Source organism: Armigeres subalbatus, chromosome 1 (assembly GCF_024139115.2).
Source record: "Armigeres subalbatus isolate Guangzhou_Male chromosome 1, GZ_Asu_2, whole genome shotgun sequence".
NCBI classification, from domain to species: Eukaryota; Metazoa; Arthropoda; class Insecta; order Diptera; family Culicidae; genus Armigeres; species Armigeres subalbatus.
This window is the reverse complement of record NC_085139.1, coordinates 84515608-84528716: the sequence shown is the minus strand read 5'-3', so window position 1 is coordinate 84528716 and position 13109 is coordinate 84515608. Positions and strand designations below refer to the sequence as shown.

Sequence of the window (13109 nt, the reverse complement as noted above, 5' to 3'; positions counted from 1 at the left end):
CGTTTGGCCGAATGCCACTAGACCGAAAGTTGTTTTGCCGAATATACCATTTGGTTGAACAAACCATTAGGCCGAAAGGGTCATTTGGCCGAAAGGGTAATCTAGCCGAAAGTAATTTGGCCGAAACGGTCGTTTGGCCGAAAGGTTTATTTGGCCGAAAAGGTCATTTGGCCGAAAGGGCCATTTGGCCGAAAGGGTCATTTAACAGAAAGGGTCGTTTGACCGAAAATGTCGTTTGGGCGAATAAGACATTTGGCCGAATTGATCATTTGAAAAATGAGAAAGTAGGAGTAAGAAAAGAGATGTCTCAATTCTCATTCCTCATTTCTCAATTCTCATTCCCCATTTCTCACTTCTCACTGTTAAAAAATGAGGAGCACGAAGTGAGTAGCGAGACGTTTCATTTTTTATAGCGAGAAATGAGAAATGAGGAGTAAGAAGTGAGACTCACTATGAAAAGTGAGTAGTGTGAAGTGGGTACTTAGACGTCTCACTACTCATTTCGCGCTTCTCACCTTTTACAGTGAGAAGAGAAAAAATGAAGAGTGAGAAGTAAGACGTGTTTCTTTTCATTTTTAATTTCTCACTTTTCAAATGCATCATTCGGTCAAATAACTTATTTGGCCAAATTTCATACTCGGAAAAATAACCCTTTCGGTCAAACGATCCTTTCGGCCAAACGGCCCTTTTGACCAAATGACTTTTTCGGCCAAATGACCCTTTCGGCCAAACGACCCTTCCGGACAAATGACTTTCAGCCAGATGGGTTTCGGCCTAATGGTTTGTTCGGCCTAGTGGCATTCAGCCAAATGGGTTTCGGCCAAACGACGCTTCCCCCAAAAATGATAATCAAAATATTCCAATATTTTTCATCAACATTTTCAAACTTTTCTGCACAAGATTAGTGTCAGTCCTATCTTTTAAGGTAGTTAATGTCTCAGACTGATGATAAATCGTTTTTTGTATCTAGGCAAAAAAAGCATTGAGGATGTAAACCCCGAAATTGCGTCGCACATAGGAGTACGCAGTGCAAAAGCTTGGTCAGAACCTGAGAGAGAAGCCAGCTCGCTTTGTTTATCTTCATCTTAATGTCCCCGCGAACCAGTCACTGCAAACCGAAAAAGTAAATACAGCAATGCACCTTCAAATAGTCGTAACTAAAATTAACTATTTAACGATTCATATTCGCAACTTTTTTTATATTAATTTCAGTCAATTGAACCAGTATCTATCAATGTTCATGATACCGTAATATGAAAAATACTCGCTTAACTTTTCAAAAGGACCTAAGTAACATTTTTTATAATTTTTATTCCGCGATAAGAAGTACACGACCATTAAAAACGGCTAATTTATACGTTATAGAATGTCACTTTGATTTGTTGAGTTTCTACGGTTTCCATACTAAAATTTGGAACCTAATCATACTTGTTGATCACCTGAAAACGGTTTCGAATCGAATCATGCTTGAACACGTTTTACATATCATCAATATTGATAAATGTTTTGATTTTCATCTAGATAATCATTGAAACCCAAGAATAACACGATAAAACGTGAACATTTTTTCATGCACAATTGCGGTAAAACTAGCCTTGAAATTATGGTGAAAAACATTGTTTTAAAAATCCCATGGCAAATAAGTATTACTATTTAAGAGTTCAAAAAGGATAAATAGTAAATATTAAGTTTTCTAAATCTGTGTGAGTGCGTATGTAAAAAAAATCAGGCTACTTTTTATATATTATTCCTCAACCGATTTCATCGCAATAAGTTTTATTCGACAGGGGACAAAGCCTAGTTGATCACTTTTAAATTTTCTAACGATCGACCATTGCGTTTGAAAGTTATGAAGGAAATGGTATATCGAAACATGTTAGCCCCATATTAGGTTGTCTTGGCTAAATGCAAGAAAGGCAGTATCACTATCACTACTTGGTAATATAAGTTGGGTTTTTAGCAATTGAAATAGAAAATAGGCTTTGAAATTTAAAAAAACAAATCGTCACCCAGTAAACGTAAAGTTTTAGGTGGCATTTTATCGCGTTTCAATCATAATTAATCCGAAAGTGATTGTGTTTAAGATGCAAATCGCAATGAATAATGTAAAATGAGCGCAATATTTTTTCTAATTGTAATAACACAGACAAACAAACGAAATAAATCAATCGTTTATGAATTTTTCCGCGCGATTCTGCCTGCAGTGCCGCTTGGAAAATCAATCGACTGAAGCAACGCTTTACTTTGCATCATAGCAGTCATTTTGATGAGAGCGTTTATTAGTTGAGAGCTTGGTTAGCTTTCGGTTAGGAAACGCTTTACCGTGAGGCATCGAAATCCGTACACTTAAGCACCTTAGTATATGAAAAAGTCATTAGAAAATAGGAATCGAATGTAAATAAAACGCTTGTCATTGACACAGGCGCATGAAGGCTTCTACTTTTGACGTGTTTCACATTCACTCATTAAAAACTACGAAAAACATGATAAAATAATGAATTAAATCAACTACTCTTGACTCGAAATCCGTCCACCGTGGACGGATTTCGAATCAAAGGATCAAAATCCGTACAGCTATTTCTTAACTAAATATTTAAATTGAAACAGTCTGATTGACTAAACTACCACTGTTAATAGTTCGATATGCACCTTGAGAAGCGATCCCTTCGATTTGTATTCCGCTTATCTTATGTAATGATTTGCAATTAGCAATTAAAACACAGTTACTTTTGGTACCATTATGCTCTACCCGAAAACAAAATGGCGGCACAAACTCCGCGTTTGGTGGGTGGAGATTGGTTTTTTATTTTTGTGGTTTTAATTTCAAATCCTTCTTTCCAATTCTATGCCCTAAAAGCTTACTGTCAAGTATTTGAACAGGATAAGATTAATTATTCCTACATTAATTACCGTACCCTTAGTGGAGGTAGCACCAATAGTGGAGGTAGTGGGGTTTTAATGAGATTTATCATAATTACACACTTTACGATGATTTCAGTTGATGCATCGTGCTTTAAATGTCCTTTTAAATGCAACTTATCCAGAGATTTCGCTTGAAAAACTATTGAAAACAATGATTTTCCTTAATAAAATTGACTCCCTTGCACCTATAGTGGTGCAACTGTACCAATAGTGGCGTGTCTCATGTGAAATCAATGGATAGCACCACTATGGGAACCAAAACTAATTTTTACCGCCACTAAAGGAACAGTGTACCCATTAGTGGTGCAAGCAATATTTGGTAGCTGTTGATGTTAAAGGACATCAAAATCATTTTTGTTAGCAAATTTATTAGTTTATCTATTGGCTAAGATAATAAATTTCCCATAATTATCAATTTAAAAAAATATATTTTCTTTTGTGGATCTACTAACACCTCCACTATTGGTACCGTTACCCTAGATATGAGTAGATTGTGCAACAGATGGCGTTTTTTAAAAAAAATCGACGGCTAGTATTTTTAAATTAATTTCTACTAAGAGTTACGTCTGTTTGTCTGTTGTAATAAGATTCCGTTACGGAAAAAAATATTACAGTTAATTAATTGAAAGTTTTGGGTAGATTCCATTAAAAGAACCTTTATTATGTTTCGGCGGTCTGTCGTTTTTTCCGGTTTCGTCGTTTGTAAGTCATTGTTCGAAGTCGTTATAAGTACCCGGGAATTTAGATTTTCTTTAACATGTCTTTCGGAAAGTTTATTGTCTCCAGTTCAGAATGTTGTTTCGTAGGGCAATTATCCTGTTTGTATGTCGTTGGCAATTCCTGCAGCTTCGATTAAGGAGCAATTATTGTTTGAAGTATGGTACAACGAAAGCTGACTCTGAAACATAGCTGAAGTATGTAGGGATGTTTGCTGGTAGTGGATTTCAGGGCCCTCAGCAGACTGGCCGATTCAGAAGCGACTAGAGTGTTTCGTTCTGGGTAGGGCCATGGCCTGGAGGATGGCCGCAGTTTCCGCTGAAAATACCGAGCTGTTGTATGGTAAACGGTAGGAAGCTCCTTCGACGTCATCAGATGCCGACCATACTTCCTTCGACTTTTGACCCGTTCATTAAAATGATTTCGGAGTCCGGGTATTTGTTCGTGATTCGGTTGTTGAATAGGGACTAGGCCTGAGCCCAGAAAAGATTTTTCCAGAGCCTCCTTTTTCTTGGAACAATCTGTTTGAGGGACTACCATCCACCAGCTGCTTACTACTAAGCAACGAAGGTCGCCCATTTTGGGAAGGCTTTTTTGGCACAGTTTGCTGGGCGCGTTGTGCGTTCAGTCGAGTAGGCTGCAGTTGATATCGCGGCTCAGTGCTCATACGGCGGCGATGGCTTTGTACTATACTAGCTTCAGTGCATGTTTCGTCCGTCAGTGTCAGGAGTCAATCCTGATGCTCAGTTGTATCATCTAGGTGTATGTGCTTTGAGACCGCCGGAAAGGTTCATGTTTGTCAAATCCAACCCGTAGAGGAGTCGGCTCTTGATGATGGTATTGACGACTCGTAACCATGTGAGACGATCGCTCATATGGTCGGGAGATAGATTTGAATATGTTGATGCTTGTCGAACAATTGCTTTCTGGTGCGTATGACGATGGTGATATGCTGAGAGAGAAGTCGGTGGTTTGAAATGCAGACGTATCCTCTGACGCATTTTTATGTTGGCCTGCGGACTTAACCCATCTGACTACATCGTTGAAGACACGACGGGAGCTTTGATCTTTCGCTGGATGGATTTGGGATGTTTCTTCGTCGCGATTAGAAGGATGTTGTTCGCGTACACCAGGTATGAATACCTTTGAGAAGCTTGATAAAAACATCCTCCATCGTTACCAGGAAGAGAGTGATCACGATTACGGAATCTTGGGGGACTCCGGTTTGCTCTTTCACTGTTTTGTATTTTTGGTTTACGAACAGAACTTGAAACAAGTTCTTGACTTGTAAAGAAAGTTCTTGACGAATTGAAGCAGGTTATCCCCCAAAGCTTTAGTTTCGCCAAAAAAGCGCGTGAAACTTGAGGTGCATACATTTACGTTTTTAAACGATGAAATGTTGCACTCTCTAACAAGTTTGCCTGCAACTTGCATGCGATATCAACGATTTGCGTCAAATACGGAGCCATTATGAACGCCATTATGAACGTCATTCTACGCAGGTTATAGTCAAAATGTATACAATAGGGTAGAGAACCATTTGGGCAGCACCCCCTATTCCCGTCCGCAACGTTAATAACTCGACCGTATTCCAACCAAATGGCTTCATTGTCTGTACATCACTAGATATCGACAGAAACTAACCATGTACTAAAAAACAAGTAATTCGGTTTTAATGCGTTCGAGTAATGAATGTTGCTGACGGGAATAGGGGGTGCTGCCCAAATGGTTCTCTACCCTAATGTATACATTTTGACTATATCCTGCTTAGAATTTCGCTCATAATGGCGTTCCATTTATGTGTATCATCTTTAGCTTAAATGTTAATGAATGTTTCTATCCGTGTAGCTTTTCAAACAAAAAAGCAGTCCTAGTTGTTGCTAGGAGGAGGGGTTGCGCTGGTTTTGGCGATACTGTTCCTTGCTGCTCAGAAAATGATGTCAGACTGTTCGACGATGGTAGTCTGCCTGTTCGTACTTCCGCGAGGCCTGCAGGTGGATTCAATTTGTTGACATTTTAGTGCCAGGATGATCGAGGAGTGGTCTCTGCCTCTAGAGTCCCCGTACGTGAACCAGAGGGGCCGGCTTACTTACTAGAAAGCTAGCTGCAAGCGTGACATCGATCGCTGATTCCACGCTTCTCTCTGTGGAACGTAGGTGAGCATCGTTCACGATGCTCGGTCGCTGCGCTGATCACTATGTTTCTTTTCCAGTCTGCACATTTTCTAATGTGTTTGCCGTTCGTGTTGGTACTATCGAAAGTGGTGATAGGGGATCTTGGGGCAATTGTATGGGGATAAAGAAAGACAAACTGAGCCTATTTACTAACTTTTTTTTTCTTTACTGGTCGCACCAAGCTTCGAATTTTGCCGGGAGGTGCTTGATTCGACGCCGTCGCTGAAGTCCTTGAATGGGTTCATGACTTCTTTTGGTTGGTGCCTGAAGTACCTTGGTTGCCTTGGAGTTTGTTCACTGTGTATGTGAGGTCGGAAGTTCTTTTTCAACGTCTTTTAAATCTCCCCCACACGTAAGCGATTTCGTCGCCACGACAGCGACAACTAGTAGCCGCGATTCTATCGTTGGATAGCTGCAGGCATATTCTTCCATACCAAAGGCGTCTTCTTCAAGGTCACCATCTCCTAGCTCTGGTTTGGGCCAGTACGAAGTTCCAGTTCTCTTCGGGCTTGGGCGTAAAGAATGTTCTAGTTGACCCGGTTGTGCTGGATCTCAACATGGGATCGTTCCTGCAGAACTTGCAGTAGGCATGTTCAGGACATTGTGGACGACTGGATTGGGCGTTTAGGGCTTCGTTTCTACACATGGAGTTTGTGCAGAGTTGACTGGGCTGAGATTTTAAGATGGCATCACCCATGCAACTTTTTATAACTATGGCGTACAAGCAGTCTTTGCCTTACTTAAGTATCTGCCACTGTTAACGATAGCCATCTGCCTGTACCTGATCAACCAGGACTGGCTAGGCCTCACCGGAGGTATGTCATACCGATCCCGAAGAGCGAAGTCCCTGGCGGTTCCCGGAAGAGACGGAGGAGGACGAGGAAAACGGAAAGATCGGCTATCGGCAGTACGTCTTTCACGGAACCAAGGGCTACGGAACCAGCTCCGATTTCGCCGACATGTGGGATGTTTCCAAGAACAGCTCCACACAAGGATAGCATGCGGACCCTGTTTTCTTGGACATTTCGAATTTGTTCAACAGCAGTTCGACTAGAGGTGTGCGCCGGTCCAGAAATCGTCCGCAACGGCGGCGATTGTCGTCGTTCTGCTCGGCGGAGTCATTTTAGCCGGTGGCGCAAATTGACGTGGCAGTATTTTATTGCATTTGATTTCTGGTAAATTTTCGAACATTTATTAGGACTTCATTTTTATTTTTTTAGGAATGTTTTCGGACTACCTTCGAAAACTTATTCGAAAGCTTCTTGGTAAAATCTTAGAAATATCCTTGGCAATTTCTTCGGATTTCTTTTGTTTTTCAAATTTCTGCATCATATTCTTTGCTAAATTGTTATCAAATTTCCTTGGCAAATGCTTCAAAATTCTCCCTGGAAATTCTTCAGCAGCTGCAGCTCTGTATTTCCTCGGATAGTTTTTTGACAAACCTCTCCGGGATTTCTTTGGTGAACTGTTCGCAATTACCTCGGAAAATTCTTTTATATTTTCCTCAGGAAATTTCCTAGACAAATTCTTAGTAATCCAGCAGATTCGATGGATACGGGCAGGGAATCAATTTTTCTGGGATGCGCATACGAAACAAGCGACAAAAGAGAACCAACGACAAAGCTTTGTTTTTATCGGAGAAAATAATGACAAAGATCCGAAATATTTTGTCAGCAACAAAAATGAAGACAATCTCGTTGCTAACTTTTCATCCCGTTGATTTGCATTATTTCTAGAGCAAATTTCGGTTTTATGCTATCATAGTTTCTGCTTTTATGGAAATATTCGAGAATCGAAGAATGATTACAAAATTAGCATCGTATTATCGGAAATATCAGAGCATCCAAGGCATATGATTCTTGTCATATTGTGTTCGGGTTCTGATAATGGTTTGTCGCTAGGTGCGTTTGTCAATAACAAATCCTGTTGATGACAAAGAGTATATTGTAAGGTGTTGCTCGAATCTTGATTCCCTGGATACGGGTAATTGTTAATCGTTATTAGCTGGTTATGGAACAACTTCTCGCAAGGGCAGTTGTTGTATAATTGGTAATACGTCCTTTTATGGAATGGTGTGGGTTCTAGTCCCACCGGCAGCCGAATCTTTTTTCACAATATCTCATAAAAAACACCTTAAAATAGCAAACTTAGCTGTGTATATCAAAACTAAACATCTTTTAAAAAATGCTTAGTGATTTCTTCTGCATGTTTTTCGCAATTTCTTCAACACAGTTATCGTTTCCTCTGCAAATTCTTCCAAATTTCCTCGAGAAATTCTTCAGGACTGACTCAGCAAATTCTTCAGGAGATCCTTGGCAAGTTCTTCGTAATTTGGTAATTTTTTGGTAAATTGGTAAATTCTTTGCAGCTCCCTCGGAAAACTTTTCGGTAATTTCCTCGGAAAATTTTTAGAACTCTTTCGAAAGTTCCTCAGCAATTCGTTTTAAATTTTCTCGACAAATTCTTCATGGATAGTGGATTCACTTGCAGGAGCAGGTATCGATTATCTAGCACCAGCATAATGCTGAAAGAGCAACTTTCTCCAATCGGAAGATGGTCGAAATTCTTGCAGTGTCGAGCAATGGAGGGCTCACTTTCCTTCCATATTTTAGTTGCCTTGCCCATCGAACCTAACACAGGTTCTCATTGCAAACGTAAATCAATACATACGGATAGCTTCAGGCTTACAGCGGCATTGTCTACCTGCTAGGAGGCAGGTTTTTTCCTTTTCGGGGTTTATTGCCGCTAGACTACCTCTTTTGTTGCAGCAACTTCCGGCGAAAATATAATTCTACTCCCTTACGAATTCTACGCACGCTGGCCGCCGGATCTCCCTCAGTGGCGAGCATCCACTGACATAGAGTGCTCCTTCGAGGCCGTAGTAAACAAATTAGGAGAGGAGAAATTAGGATGCCTTTCCGTTGATTAGTAGCCGAGGTGTTAGAAAATAAGTTCGCTGGATACGATCCAAGATTCACTGACGGTTCGGTTTACAGTTCGAGATTCGAGAATCTCCAGGGGTAACTTGAAAGTTTCCAACAGTCTGCCTGTTCAATGCTACGCTTTCACTGTCAAGGCGGCTGTCATCTTCATAGCTGCGACCACTCCATCGAATAAGCCAATTCTACTCTTGTCAGATTCCGCCAGCGCCATCGCGGTACTTCAAACTGAGTACCACAAACACCCCTGCATGGAGGGCATACTTGCATTTACGCACCAATCGACGACTTTTGATTGAATCCCGGGACACTGCGGGGTGCTGGGAATCGCTTTTCACACTATTTGGGTGGTGGACTATTTCGGACCATTTCGAAATTAGCGGATTGTTGAACATGTTGAACATGATTGGAACACGATTCCCCATTCGGGTTAACGGACTTACTCCAGCATGCGCCCTGTCCAATGATGTCGCAGCCTCGCATCCCTCAATTACTTCTGATTTTGCCTTTAGGAAAAATGGGTAAGTTTCTCCCAACTGTGCCTCGGTTCGGCCAATTTTTCCGTTAAACACGAAAACGATGGCTCTACGATTTTACGAGTGAACATCTATGAATTTCTTTATGACCAGCTAAATCACAAGATAGCTATGGTCAGGCATTTCAGGACTCCAGTTATCATCAATACCAACCATACTTAAACCTCCAGAGAACAACGAGAATCAACGTTTCCAGCAAGTCATCCAGTCTGTAAGCTTCATAATTGGTAACCAGCCTGAGTGTTGTTTCTAAATTTCTCCTACCTTCTACCAACTTCCTCCTTCCTTCTTCCTTATTTATTCTTCCTTCCTTCTTTCTCATTTCTTCTTTCTTCCTTCTTTCGTCCTTCTTTCTCTTCTTCCTTTTTTATTTTTTTTATTTTATTCTTCCTCCTTCTTCCTTCTTTTTTCTTACTTCTTGTTTCTTCATTATTTCCACTCTTATTCCATTTGTTTCCTTTCTTCCTTCTTCTTTCTTCCCTTTTCCTTTTTGCAGCTTACTTCTTCCTGCTTGCTTCTCCCTTCTTCATTTTTTTTCTTCTTTTCTTCACCCTTCTATCGTCTTCATTCTTCCTACGTTCTTGTTATTTTTTTCTTTTTCCTTTATTTTAATTTCGTCTCCATCTTCCTTCTTCATTCTTCATTCTTTCCTTTTTCTTTATCGTTCTTTTTTCTTCCTTCTAATTTAATCTCTTTACTTCTTTCTTCTGTCTTCTTTTTTCCTTCTTCCTTCTTATTTTTTCCTTCTTCTGGCATCCTTCTTACAATTACCATTTTCCTTTTTACTACTACGTTCTTTCTTTTCTCATTTTCTCATTCGGCCTAACGACCAAGCATCGTTTCCCGGGTAAATGCTTGTTCAAGATTCAAAATTTACCTATCTCCCCCCCCCTTCTAGTCAAAGGAATACCCACTTCTGCCCCAGCTGAAAACAATACACAACAAAAGCTTCTGATGGCGTAATTCCCTCTGATTTGAGTCAAGCAATAATCAATTTTCCACATTTTAATAGTTTCCCAATTATCCTCTAATTGTGATGAAAAATGTTTACTAAAAAATCTAGTAAATGTGATTTTTTTGTATTAATTATTTAGTGTTATTGAACAGTGCAAGTAAAAAGCTTTAACCACGCAACTGGTTCAGGAAAAAAACTGCGAAGTAGATGAATATTCTGTTCATTTTGGTTTTGGTTGGCATCTGAACCGTTGTGTAATTTTCAGAGGAAGGCAAAAGTAAGAATTCATTGAACATGACGACGACGAGAAGTATACAGAAACAACAAACAGAAAATTCTCACCATATCAACAAGTCACCAGCCGCAGCGAAGGAGCCGAAGGCGACAGAAGGCTGCGGAAAATGTCTGAAATTCCTGCTTGTCAACATTCGGAGCGTGTGGTGGTGGGAGAACCGAAACTATGCATTCGGCGCGCGGCCACCGTAATGTTCGTTTGGAAGCGTCTAACGTCGTTAAAAGAACGTCTGTGACTGCTCAACAAGTCCCTGACTCGTGTGTGAAGCCGTGCGCGCACGGCGCGAAGGGAGCACGCCCTGTAGCTGGTGGTGTGACTTCAAAGAGTTAGGGAGGGCAACCAACTAAAGCACACGAAGACAAAGACTTGTACGGAAACGCCTGTTATCACGTTTTTGGGACCTCGCACGTTACAGTTACACGGCATGCCATCAACTTTTCTGCCCCTCACCTCCCGCTCATCGTTGATGGTAAGACGACGAACAAAGATGAAACAAAAAGAAAGGCGCTGAATAACTGGCGGAGCCTGCCGAAAGTAACGTGAAGACGCGGGAAGGTGCCAACGTTCCGACGCTTTGGGGTGGGTCTCCTTTAAGGAATGACTGGCGTACTCTTCACCGAGCGGAAAGGATGTAATTAATTACCGAAAAGCGTTAAAATACGATGGAGTGCTGTTGCGAAGTTTTGGCGAAAGAATGGGAAAGCCAAATAACGAGGATGGTGGGAGGTGCGCGCTGTGGTGAGCAGTTCAAGGAATTTGGTTGAGTATTTCTCGGGCTGATTTATTGAAGTCGTTGGTCGGTGTTGCCCATGACCCATCGCGATTCGTTGTTAGCTCGTGCCGTCGCCGGTTCGGGTCGTGAGTACTTTGTTCCGACACGGTTTGCCGTTGATGGTCGACGATGGACGGGGCTTTCGTTATGTCTCACGCGCCTGTAGGGATCGGTTTTGCGGGAGCTGGAATTCCACGGTAATTAAAATTGATGTTTGTTTCAACGCGGGACGTGGTTGTTTTGTGTGCTTCGAGTTCCATTACATTGTGGCATTGGTTGCCAAAGTATGAAGCGGCTGGTCCCAATGAAGATAAAAAGTATACTTCGAAAACTCATAGTATCAATTAGACTGCGCATTGGAAGTGACAGATTTGTTGGATTCGCATTATTATTGTCAGGAAAGTTTTCTGTATTTAATTCCGACAGACGAAATCTACAAAAACAATTTTTCGGAAACAGGATTACGGAAAAGTGATCAACACTAAACACGGTGTGTTTGACCAAAGAGGCTTATTTTCAAAAAATCAGTATCCCTGAAACACTCACTACACGAAAGTATAGGTTTTCCTTTTTCACGTAGGTGCATTTTTAAAATGTTCTATCGGGGGTCATTTTTCCATACATTTTTGGGGGTGTTAAATCGGCTATCATTTGAGATTTCTATGGAATTTGCACCAACAATAGTGAAAAAAATAAAAATTCTTCTGGATCCCCCGATAAAACATTTTAGTTTACACACCATATGAAAGAGGAGAGCATATACTTTCACGTGGTGGGAGTTTCAGAGATACTGATTTTTGAAAAATAATATTTCCCCATAGACACACCGTGTAAACCTCTGTCAGTATCAAAAGAATATTTTGCATAAGCGTGATAGATTTTATATCGCCACTGTTTCATCCTAGTTAATGTCTATATGAATTAGCTTTTATTATTGAACACTAATATAATTAATCATTCTTAAAACATAATAAATAATAACCTTTTACTACCACTCGGACATCCAAGCATAAAAAAAACAAAGCATTGAAAGTTCAGTTCACAGTTCAATTAGAAAGTATTTTACTTTCACCATACATCAATTCAACTTCAAACTATTATTTACTCTGTTTTTATCTCTTTATTTCCAGGTAATCTACTACTACTCAATCGGTAAGCACTTCATAGTTGAAACATTTTTTTTTTGTCTTAAAGCAAACGCATTCACATAACCTCGCAAATATTTGAAATGTAGCTATGAATGGTCACATCCCCATCTTCGTTAACCTACAGGCCAAAACCGCTCATTAATTACAATCAGACTTTACTGTATCGCGCGCGTAGCTCCGATTGGCAGTCAAGGCCTCACAATGGCTTTCAACTTCGTTCGGTCAAGCCCAACTTTTAGGCTCGACAAGTGAAAAACTAGCCGAGGATTAAGTTTACGTAAGTGAGGTTATAAAGATACATATTAAGAGTCAGTGTTCCGTCAGCTGCCATATTTATAATATCAAGTACAGAAATGAGGAGTGCAAAGAAACGACAAAATTGGTTCTTCAATCTTATAAGATAAAATTGAGACGAAAAATAGACCCATCCCTATAGGGCCCAATCGCCAAAATTAGCAACTGTGGAGCGCGCTGCCATGATTGATCCATCAACCACAATTGATACAAACCTCGTTACGCTTCCTTCTGGCATCTCGACAATCCGCCGTCGCTCGTCATATCTCAATAACAAGCAGCTTCATTTCAATTACAGATCAGACGAACCAATTACCATATTATGCCATTTACCTGTCTATCTTTCCGAACGCGTAA

General features: G+C 40.5%; 1 protein-coding gene across 7 annotated transcripts in view; it reads left to right on the top strand.

Annotated features, from left to right (window-relative positions):
- Positions 1-13109, top strand: part of LOC134227655 (uncharacterized protein DDB_G0283357-like) — a 695055-nt gene that overhangs the window by 159623 nt on the left and 522323 nt on the right. The window contains exon 2 of one of the 7 annotated variants that reach the window (XM_062709317.1): positions 12441-12462. The exons of the other annotated variants lie outside the window; for them this stretch is intronic. The gene's annotated coding sequence lies outside the window, so the exon portion shown is untranslated. The remainder of the gene's footprint in view (positions 1-12440; positions 12463-13109) is intronic. 7 annotated transcript variants of the gene reach the window in all.